Source organism: Parus major, chromosome 1A (assembly GCF_001522545.3).
Source record: "Parus major isolate Abel chromosome 1A, Parus_major1.1, whole genome shotgun sequence".
Classification (NCBI taxonomy): Eukaryota; Metazoa; Chordata; class Aves; order Passeriformes; family Paridae; genus Parus; species Parus major.
In genome coordinates this window covers 3,068,597-3,080,636 of record NC_031773.1, presented here as the reverse complement: position 1 = coordinate 3,080,636, position 12,040 = coordinate 3,068,597, and the positions used below count along the sequence as shown (strand labels likewise).

Genomic DNA, 12,040 nt, shown 5'->3' with positions numbered 1-12,040 from the left:
AAAAGGCCAACAGCACTTGAAATTAAGGGGCAGTCTCCCATCTATCACAGACGGGATTGGGTGTTTTCAGGATGCTGTGGCCGTAAGCACCACAAGCACCCTCAGCAGTGCTCACCTTCCCGCCCTGCCCCACACCCTCACAAACAAACCCTTCGGACACCCGGGCTGCCCATGGCAACAGCAGAACCGACAGGTTTCCCCAACACCACACAGCACACACAAGGCACACAAAGCAGAAGAGCCTCAAGAAGCAAGGCACACAAGCCACAAAAGGAACTCAAGCCACGTGTGTCCTTGCTTTCTTCCCCCTCACCAAGGCTCCTGTAGCAGTAGGGCATGGCAGCTCGGAAGACTTCGGGATGTTACGGGACGTTAGTAAATCCTCTCTCTATAATATGGCAATGACCCCTGCAATTAGCCAATGGCACCTAGCTGTGATGAAAGCAGTTGGGAGTAGCATAGTAACCCTAGGTTATAAACTGTTAAATTCCCCTGCAATAAACACCATTGATGTCTCGTTGGTGGTTATGGTCTGTGTGGCCAAGGTGAGCCACCGTGCTGGCTTCTGAACCAGGGTGTCCGCCTTGCTTGAAAAGCTATATATGGTGCCAAAACCCGGGAGGAAAAGCAGGATTCAAACCCAGAAAGCAAGGATTCCCTGAAATACAGAAGCAGCGGCCAGGACAGCTGGGCGGAGGGAGAGGTCCCTGCATCCTGAATGAAGATGGAATAGTTGATAAAGGTTGTATCTGAATTATATAACCAGTGGGGGGTAGATTGTAAATCTAAGGATTGTACACTTGTTGTTATACAGCTTTTGCATATTGGGGTCATAAATCAGCTTATGAAGTTTATCCACCCTAAGGTGTGGGACGGATATACTAAAACCCTTGCCAAATAAATTTGGGGAGCGGCAAGGAACTGTATGTTGGCCACCCTGAAATTTGGGGTCAGAGCGGCCACTCAGATTTCTCAGCCCCCAGACGCGAGAAGTTCAGCTGAGCCGGGGGGGGCCGGGAGTCCCCTCGGTCCCCAAATCCTTGTCTGCTCTCAGAGAAACAACGGATAGCAGAAGATTTTTGGAAAAAGTTAACAGAAGAAGCCAGAGGCGTGGCAGAGAAAGTAAGAGGGGAAACATCTCCCAGGGACTTGAAGATGGTGCTGAGAAAAAAGTTATGGAGCAGAAAAAAAAAGTCTTTAACAAAGAACAAAGGCTGGCCTTGAGACATGGGCACAGTTGGGTATGAATGCTAACTGTGAAACAGAGAAGCACAGTGCCTGTGAAAATTACAGGCCGCATAGCTTTCTCAGTCTTGCCTGAGAAAGTGGCCTGTGAAATCTTAAGGAGGATTTAAAACAATCCTCAGAGACAGAAAACAGCCTTGCAGGTGCTGTTTGTTCCTTGTTTTCTTTGCAGGAGAAGGTCTAGGGGTGGTGTGCCCCACTGACCAATGATGGTAATGTATTAGTTTGCTAACCAATAAGAGTTTCCTTTCTATACTTTCCACGTATCGGTCTATAAAAAAGACCTGAAGTAATAAACTAAGAGAAATTCTCCTGATTGACTCCTAGAGAGTCTGTGTCGTTTCTTCTCGCCATTCCCAAGAGAACGACAGTTGGGAGGTTGAAAGAGACAAGAAATTTGGAGAAGAATGTGGGGAATGGGTACAGAGAGATTGGAATGCAAAGGGAGGGAGAAGAGGGGAGAACAGAGGGCAGAACAGGGCCTGGAGTGAAGGGCGAAGTGAAAGGTGGGGTGAAAGGCAGAGTGGAGGGTGGACCCAAAGGCGGGGAGAGCCAGGAGGGAGGGAACAGCCCGCCCACAGGGGTGGCAGGCGGGGCCAGAGCCCAACAAAAAGGCACAGGAAACAGGAAGTAGCCAGCCAGTCGAACTCTGACTCTGAAGGAGATACTAGCGACGAATGGTCAGAGCCTGAGTCCTCAGAAGAAGAAACAATAAAGAGAAACAAGAATACTCCCCTCCACATTAAAAAAGAACCGAGAGAAGATACCCCTCTCACAGACTGGGGTCAGATAAGAGCAGAATGTGCCACCTGGGTTGCCCCAGATGCATTAGTATTCCCAGTTTGGGTGTCTGAGGGGGGACAGAGAGTTTAACAGCGAGAGAGAAATTGTTCCTCTCTCTCCGTTTTTCCTCTCTGCAAGAGTAAATATAAGAGCAGAGCTGCAGAAACAGAGCAGGCAGTTCACCCCCCCACTCCCTCCCTAAGAAAAAGCACCGGGATAATACCAAGTTTGATACAAAGTCATGATTTATTGGGTTTTCAAAATGTTTTTACATACCCTTTTAGAGTTAATTTTGTGTTTTAAGTAATTATGAGTTTATGCAGTTGCAGTTTTTAGGATTTTCTAGAGAAATTACTGTGATTCTTTGAAAGTTCAAAGAGCCCCTTTTTGTAAAGTGTTTAAGGTGAATATTAACAGAAGTAAAAGTTACCTTGCAATAATTAGTTTTAAAACCTAAAGTTAAAATATGGTGTCATTTACAGCTTCTAAGAAAACCTTTATGTTATCTACAGAAGAGATTTGTGGTTTTAAAAAGTGTTTAATAGAATTTAAAATAGTCAAGTTTTATTATATTTAAGCTTGAATGTTTTTTAAGTTAAGTTGTATAACTTGGATATTCTTTTAAAGTTAAGTTTTGTTATTTCCTTTTGTTATAAATAATTACTGTTAGGTTTAAATATTGTTTAATTTAAATTTTTTTATGTTTTATTGGAGACACTTGTCTAAACTACAAAGTATAGTTATTTTTCTTAGAGAAATGAAGATAACTACAACTAAAACAGCTTTCATAGAACACTGATGAACACCTGCTTGTGGATAGAAGTGAATGCAGTCTGTGACACCCTTGACTTCATCGGGAGTTCTATTGGGTTGTTGCAATCTCTGCAGTTTCGTTTGTTGTAGCTTTTTTATTTTTTAGTGTTTCCAGAATTTTAAAATGTACCATTGCTGAGGATCAGCTGCCATGGGAGAGGCTTCAGATTAAATCAACTGCTGCATGGTTTAATTGGTCTGGTACCTAAGGCTTCTGATCATTTGCTTTGTCCAAATGCATTTTAACAGTTTGCTGTGCTGTAAGCATCTCATAGCTGCTGCTATTGAGAACCTTATTCTAGAAATATGTTAAGAAGCATCTTTCCAGTTTAAAGCCTAAGGCCCTGGCCAAGCCTTGACTTTACCTGGACAGAATGTTTGCCAGCAGATCCAGATGTTTTCTGTACCAAATCAGTATCTGAGTCACTTTTTGACTCAGCAATTTGGCCCTATTAATATGACAGCTGGATCAATTTTAAAGTGAGCTTGGAGAATCATTTCCGGGGGTGATTATCCAATCCTTCACTGATGATTTTTTGTTTCTGTTTGTTTGTTAACTATGAGATGCTGGTGCAGTGTTTTAGTAATTAACAGTAGTTTTATATTACATATGTTATTAATAATGTTTATGATTTAATTGATTTTTAACTGCTATAAGTTCTTACTAATTGTGTATATAGTTTTGTTTTAATGTTGAACAGAAGTACATCTCATTTTTATTTTTTTTAAGAAAACGGGGGAGATTGATGCCCTGAAAGCATTTTGATTAGTGTAATTCATTAACTTCAAGGAGAGAAGTGCCTGTGTTTTGTTGGCAGGTTCAAAAAGGTCACCTGTTCATGTCACCAGACTGTCTGTCTCTGAACACATGAGATCCAGTGAACAGAGATGTCACCACACAGCCTTGGTACTCCAGACATGGATCAGAAGTGGACCTGTCAGGACACAGTTGTGTCTGAACACTATACAGACAGTTGCCAACAGAATTTTTATGTTGTTATTATGATGTTGTGTCTCTACCAATTTTTCAGTTATCCTTTGTTTTAAGATTTAGAAAGATCTCAAGAACAACTTGAACATCAAAGCCCTCAGTCACCGACCAGCTGCCAGCTGACATCATGGGAGCAGTGAACATTCCAGGACTGAATCATGTTAGAGAAATTCTGTAGAAGATCTAAGAAGTGTAGAGACTCCATCTAACTGTATATAAAGCAAATTGTAGTTGCGTGTTTACCCTTTCAGCAAATTGCTTTCACACTTAGACTACATATATACCAGCACGTGTGTTAAAAGTAGTTAGATAATAGTTTAAGTAAAGTGTTTAGCCTGTCTAATAATTGTTATGTTAGTATAAAGTATAATTATTTCCCCTTCAAGAGGTAGTGTAAGCATTTTTGAAAGTTCATTTAACGTTAAAGTTTTACCTGTGAGTTTGCAAGTATGGTGTCATTTACATGGTAAACTGCTTATAGTAATTGTGCTATTTATAGTCATGACCAACTGTCTCCTAACTAACACCCAAAAGTGACAGAACATATGGGTCACTCTGGTACATTGAACTGGCCAAAAGTCAATGTGTTTGAGCCCACCCACCAACCCAGGCAAAGACTACTGCCACCAACTAGGGTATTGGTTTTGTGGCTATTGGGGGTACAAAACAATAGTCCTGAGTAACAGGTGAGCACCACCAAAAGCAGACGAGTTTCTGCAAGTAACCTGGGGTCTGGCAGGCTGTATGCGTCTCAGTTTCAACTCCATAGGGCAAGTGTTTTAATAGTCTAGCCCTTGCATTTATACTCAAAGCTTTAACTCCTCGGTTGACTTTTGTGTATTAGCTGTTATCATCCCCAGAGTCCTATACCACTCCAGAGAAGAAGTGAACCAGTACCTTGAGTGAGTAGGCCGCCTTCAGAAAAGGGAGCTGCTGACAGGACTGTCAATAGCAATGCTGCTTGGCTTGGGAGCGACCGATGCAGCCACGGGTGTCTCCACCCTGGTAACCCAGAGTCGGGGTCTCTCTCAGCTACAGATGACTGTAGATGAGGATCTACAGAGAATTGAGAAATCCATATCCTTTCTAGAAAAATCAGTTTCCTCACTCTCTGAAGTTGTTTTGCAGAACAGGCGAGGTCTCGACCTTCTACTCATGCAGCAAGGAGGCCTCTGTATCGCCCTGAAAGAAGAGTGCTGTTTCTATGCAGACCACACCGGAGTTGTGAGAAACACCATGGCAGAGCTACAAGACAAGCTGTCTCAACGGAAGGCAGAGAGAGAAGCTCAGCAAAGCTGGTTCCAATCTTGGTTCGGCCAATCTCCTTGGCTAACCACCCTGGTGTCTACCCTGATTGGACCAGATGTGATGATTTTACTTGTGCTAATCTTTGGACCATGTATTTTAAATAAGCTTGTGTCCTTTGTTAAGAGCTGACTAGAAAAAGTTAACATTCTGCTTATAGAAAGGCAACAGATGCTCTAAAAATACACTTAGTTACTGCATGTGCCTCATATTTACTAATGAAAACTGTAGTATCCATTTTATAAGCTTTTAGCTTTTTAGTTTAGTGTATACTATATTTTACTTAAGTTTATATTAATCATTTTTAAAACTTTTATAATATAGATAAGTTAGACAAAGTGTTTAGAGATACGTATATAGAAAATAACATTAGAATTTTTTAAAACTAATATACCTTATATTCTAGCAAATTAGTTACTCATAGAGAGAGGAGAATATGTTGTAGTCTAGGGCATGGCGGTTCGGAAGACATCGGGATGTTACAGAAAGTTAGTAAATCCCCTCTCTGTAATATGGTAATGACCCCTGCAATTAGCCAATAGCACCTAGCTGTGACAAAAGCAGATGGGAGTAACACAATGACCCTAGGTTATAAAATGTTAAATTCTCCTGCAATAAAACGCCATTCTACGCCATCCATCACATTGATGTCTTGTGGGTAAATGATCCGCGTGGCCAAGGAGAGCCATCGTGCTGGCTTCTGAGTCAGGGTCCTCGCCTTGCTTGAAAACCTAAAGGCTCCACACCAAAACAAGTCAACTTTCATTCCAGACGTCAGCACAAAGCAAAAAAAAAGCCTACAGCACCCAGTATTCCCAGGCGGTCTCCCATCCAAGTACTAACCGGGCCCGACGCTGTTTACGCTTCCGAGATCAGACGGGATCGGGCGTTCTCAGGGTGCTATGGCCGTAGGCACCACAAGCACCCTCAGCAGTGCTCACCTTCCCGCCCTGCCCCACACCCTCACAAACAAACCCCTCGGGCACCAGGGCTGCCCATGGCAACAGCAGAACCGACAGCCGGCCCCAACACCACACAGCACACACAAGGCACACAAAGCATAAAAGCCTCAAGAAGCCACAAAACACAAGCCACGCGTGTCCTTGCTTTCTTCCCCCTCACCAAGGCTCCGCACCAAAACAAGGCAACTTTCATTCCAGACGTCAGCACAAAGCAAAAAAAAAAGGGCCTACAGCACTCGGTATTCCCAGGCGGTCTCCCATCCAAGTACTAACCGGGCCCGACGCTGCTTAGCTTCCGAGTTCAAACGGGATCGGGCGTTCTCAGGATGCTATGGCCGTAGGCGCTGCACCCTCAGCATTTCTTGCTGAGCCACCACCCACTTGCCCTTTTCCACCCCTTCACAGACACACCACGCGGGAACCAAGTCCACGCTCTAACACTCCGGAACCTACAGCCTGACACGACGGCATGTAATGCTTAAAAGTCACAAGAGCCACGCTAAAGATGGCAAAATGGGACACAGCCTATGCCTATCAGCCCCCTCAGCCCTTCTCCAAAGCTGCCCATGCAAAACAAGGGACTTCCTGGTCCGTTGCCAGCACTTAGCAAGAGAAGCCTGCAATACCCAGTATTCCCAGACAGTCTCCCTTTTTTCCATGATGACCACAGAAAGACTTCCACTAAATTAGACAGCAAATAAAAAATAAAAAAATAAATAAATAAACCCTCAAAATCAGCCTCTGTTCTCCATGAATACTCAGTCTTGCGCATGGTTTACATCTAGGTGCTTTTTTCCAGGCTGTGATATAGGGTTTAATTAGTGTGTGGATTTTTCACCTTTCACTGTTTGATACTTTCAAACAATATACTACATTATAATGGTTTCCCTATGTAAAATATTATAGCTATGTTGGAAAGGACCTTATAGACCACTTTGTTCCACCCCTTACCATGGGCAGAGACACCTTCCACTATCCCAGGTTGCTCCAAGCCCTGTCCAACCTGGCCTTGGACACTTGCAGGGATGGTGCAGCCACAGCTTCTCTGGGCACTCTGTTTCAGGGCTTCCCCACCCTCACAATGTTATAAATGACTTTCAAATTTCCAAACATTCAATCTAATTGATTGATAATATACTTTTATGAATTGAATATAAAATAATAAAATAACACAATTTAGTAAAAAGGTACATAATATCATATATTATGATATGCATTTATTTATATATATATATGTGAATATATATATATATAAATGTATATATATATATATATATGTGAATATAATTGGCCAGTGTTTACAAATGTTTAAGGCATAAGCAAAACTGATTGGGGTACAGGGGGTGTTCCTCACCCCACTTCACGTACAAAAAAAAGCACTTCAAGCTAAACTTATATACTGTATGGTTATACATATTCATTAATATTTCCCTTAAGTTTTCTTCTATTTCTGATTTTTCTGACTTGACGTCACTTTTCTTCATGGCGCATGCCTCACTTGTTGTTAGTGGGTCTTTAGTCTTCTTTCGATGGTCTTTTGGCGAAGGTTTCTCCTCTTCCTCATTGTCCTTTGGATAACCTTACAGGTTTGTGCATGTGTACTAAGCATTGTGCTATGTTAGTCTACTAATTAGCCTTATATTTACTAATCTTAAGGCCCAATGCCTAAATTCGTTCAAATTTTGGTCCATCTCAAGGCCATTTTGGTCTTGAGATGCCATTTATCTTCTAAACTGCATCCTGTACCTTAATTTTGACATGTAACATCTGTAAAAGTGGTACATCTGCTTTATAACACTGATTCTTCATAGTTTCTAATAATAACTTAATAACAGTTACAATTTAATTAGCACAAATCAATTCAATTTATTACACAATAATGAATTTCTTTCTAATATCTAATGTAAACCTGCTCTCTTTTAGTTTACAGCCATTCCCCCTTGTCCTTTCACTCCATGCCTTGTCCCAAGTCCCTCTCCAGCTCTCCTGGAGCCCCTTTAGGCCCTGGAAGGGACTCTGGGGTCTTTCTGGAGCCTCCTCCACGTGAACGCTGCCAGCTCTCCCAGCCTGGCTCCAGACAGGCTGCAGCCCTTTAAGCATCTTCAAGACCTCGTCTGGACTCACTCCAAAAGCTCCACATCCTTCCTGTGCTGGGGGCTCCAGAACTGAAAGCAGCACTGAGGGTGGAATCTCATCAGGACAGAGCAGAGGCCCAGAATCCCCTCCCACGTCCTGCTGGTCACACTTGAGATGCAGCTTAGGATGTGGCTGAGCTTTCAGGCTGTGAGTGCACATTACCCAGACATTCTGAGCTTCTCATCCACTAGCAGCCCAAGTTTTTCTCCTCAGGGCTACTCTCAATCTGTTCGCCTTCCACCATGTGTTTGTGCTTGGGATTGCCTCAATCCAGGTGCAGGACCTTGCACTTGGCCTTTTTGAACTTCACCAGGTTTGCAGAGACGCACCTCTCCAGCCTGTCCAGGCCCCTCTGGATCACAACCCCTATATAAGCACTTTGTAGTTAGTGTCAGTACATGCCACATCCTAGCAGAGGCAAGAACTGGAATTACCCACTTTAATGAGCATGGACTCTTTTGCCTCAGCTAAATTCCACATTCATTGCACTGTTTTTGAAACAAAGGCAGAATCCTTTCATGGATTGCCATAGTGAGTAGCATTTGAATGGCACAGCAGCACCATCAGGTGCAAGGCACAGAGGCTGGAGGTAGGAGGGTGATGTATTCAGCTGGGATACTTTTCCCCACATGGTTCTTTTACATGAGCTGAATCATTGCAGATTATGCCCGGCTGAAAGGAAACAGTATATTCTGTGGTGTTTAAAGATGTCATACTCATCGTAGAGCTTTTACAAACCACTGAGTCAGCAGGAGGAACACAATGCTGGTTCCAGCTATTAGGCAGTTATTTAAAACAAAACAAACAGAAACAAAAAAAAAAAAAAAATAAACCCCACTTGTGAATTCAGCAGATGTAGTGAATTCCCTGCTTTGCATAGGCTAAAGTGTTTGCACAGAGGAAAGGGGCACTTTAATTAACATAAAGGTCACTGCAGTTCAATTCTTCATTTGAATGAATTATTCAGTATTTCCTTTTAATCTCTTTAAATGTGGATGTCTGTAAACAAATTCTGAAGATGCAGAGAAAATCAGACAAGCAAAAGGCATGTACAGTGATGGAAAAGAAACAGAACTGACAACTTTTGGGTGCACAAGGAGCACAGCCAGATTTTAACTCAATGAAGGAATCACACATGAGAACTCAAAATGCCATCTGACTTCTTCAGCCCTTCTCATAAGCGTCTTGCCTTCCCCATGCATGAATGACTTATTGCAGATGTGTTCTGCAGTGCTTAGAGAATGGAGGGGCCTGTCATCTACAAAACCCATCACTGAACCCTCTAGATATCCAGGTCCCCAGGTAAAATAAGATCAAATTTACTCAAGATGGGATTAGAACACAGCCCAAGTTCTCCTAAATCCATGTGTTTTGTGTTTCCCCGTGGTGTTTCAAAGCCTTCAAAGCTGCTGTCTACTTAGAAAGACTGGTTTTGTGTAATTAGGTATAATGTCAATACCAGGTGTAACTAACTGCTTTATATTGTCAGAATATTGAGATGCTTAACTTCTTTCAAGAAACTGTAAACCTGAAGTCACTGTAGATGATGTGGCAAAAGGTACTTACACAAAGCTCACTGGCACAGGTCTACTCCCTCCCTCTCTGTATATCTATAAAAACTCAGAATAGACTTGGAAGGACTGTCTAAACATAACTGGAACATAAGAAATCATGTTTTTCATTTTTCCATACATATTGATTCATAGAAGCTCCAGAACTGTACATCCAGCATCTGGATGTTTGAGCTCTGGAGCCAGCTAAAAATCAAAATAGTGGAAAGGAAAAAAACTATCACAGCATCTTCTGCTTAAAAATTTTCTGTGCACAGACTTATAATTTTCACCAACTCATTTTTCAGTCACAGCTATTTGAGGAGTGCTTTGAGCAGCCATCTCATTACTGATCTTTGTAGCTTATTCTTTTGCAACATCTGTCTTTATTTGCATTTAATTAGCCTGATTGGGTGATGGTCTCACTCTAAATCTTCCCTTTGCTGGTCTAAAACACTCTTCACTTTTAGGCAGCCCTATTTAGCCAAAACCTGGAACTAACATCTCTTCTGGTTAAAGGGAACACTCTATTTCCAGGAATAACTACATGCTTTGTTTTCATCTAATGAATTCCTGTTGTTTAGTTACTAAAGCCCTTGGGTTTTATTTGCAGCCCTGCCTGAGCACGGAGATAAATCTAAATCCAAGATTCATGTCCACTATAAGCTGCTCCTGATGGAGAGTTATTTAGGCTTGGTACTTTGTTCCTGAATTGGTTCTCCTCAGATTGAGAAGAAGGTGAAACAATTTTTTTTAAAGTATAAAACAAGCTAAAATTTTAAAGATTTGCTCATTGCTAGTCTGAGCTTGTTAGCAAAAGAGGGTCTTGCAGAAAACTTCTTATGAACTTTTTAATTCTTGTGTGCCAGAGAAATGTCCTAGTTTCTCAGAACCCCTCTTCCTTGTAACTACAACTTATTCCCATGGCAATGGCACCAGCCTTTTCTTTTTTTTTTATAGTTCACAGAATTTTTTTTTCTCTGAAACAGAAAACCACATTGCAAGTTGATCACCCTTGTGTATGCTTGAGTCAGATTCAAGAATAAAGAAGGGACAAGTTCAAACCCAAACAATGGCATGAAAGAAGTCTCTCCAAGACAGAGCTGGCTCATAATCAACCAACTTCCAGTCACATTTCAGAGAAAGACTTCAGGGGGACTACTCTCAACCGTATTTGGTGCTACTGTACTGGCTCTAAATTGTTCTCTCCTTAACTCTTTGCATAGAAAATAACAGATCCAGAAATACCCATCTGTAGTCACCTTTTTCTTCTCAAAATACTCATGTCAGTGAGTTTCCTGACAAAGGAAAGAAGGAATAGCAGAGAGCAGCCAGGAGAGGGGTGGAACTCTGACTCCAGTTCAGGATAGCAGCCTGATCCTGAGCCTAACTTCAATCACCTGGATAATTACCTTTCTCCTAAAGTTAAACACTAACTCTGTCAACATGGCTATTTAATACCTTCAGTAAGTGATTATGGCCACCTAAAACACAAATCTAACAGATTCTGCTATTCTGTACCATCAAGAGGAAAAAGCAATTGAACTTCAAGCACCTAAGCTGAATTTAGGACATAAACAAGACTTAAGAAGCAGACTTCATGTAATGCAGTGCACCCCTAAAAATACCACCCCAGACACTGCATTGAAACCAATATCAATAAAGAAAATATTTCAATCTTCATTTTCCTCCTCCTTTTCTAGTTAAATAAGACTTAACAATCTTGTTCTCTGATTTCTTCTTTGCTTATCTTTTTTTTGTTGTGCTCCATTCAGCTTCTGGGTCTACTGAAAACAAAATTAATAAGCAGAAAAAGGAGAGTGCCTGCAAGGAAGGTCACCATGGTCAGGGCTCTTCCTGTGGCCCTGAGGTCCCAGAAAACAACCTGCTCATCTCCATCAAGTGCAACTCTTTCACATTAAAGAAAGGTCCCATCAAAACTAACCTTTGAATTGCCCTTTGACCCATGCTGTGTTTTGGATGGTGGAAGTTGTCTGGAAGAACCTCAGCCAGCAAGAGTTTAGTTTAGTTTTTTGGTTTTTGGATTTTGGTTTTTTTAATTATTCTTGTAACTGAACCATTGCAGTCCAGGTCTTGTGCAATTTCTCGCTATGAACACAACCAGACAGATATGATTAAAATGTGCCTGTTTGTGGCAATTCAAGAACCATCTTTGTACTGCCAAATTACTCCACATCTCTTTGTTTGATCTATCAGAGCCTCAAAGGTTCGCAGAATCCTGAAGGGGGAAGAGA

General features: G+C 41.8%; 1 non-coding gene and 1 pseudogene across 1 annotated transcript; both read right to left on the bottom strand.

Moving 5' to 3' along the window:
• Positions 1-5,931: 5,931 nt before the first annotated feature.
• On the bottom strand, positions 5,932-6,051 carry LOC117244506 (annotated as a pseudogene).
• Positions 6,052-6,323: 272 nt separating this feature from the next.
• Positions 6,324-6,442, bottom strand: LOC117244502. The gene has a single exon (XR_004497713.1). It is a non-coding gene; the product is annotated as a 5S ribosomal RNA (ribosomal RNA).
• Positions 6,443-12,040: the final 5,598 nt, after the last annotated feature.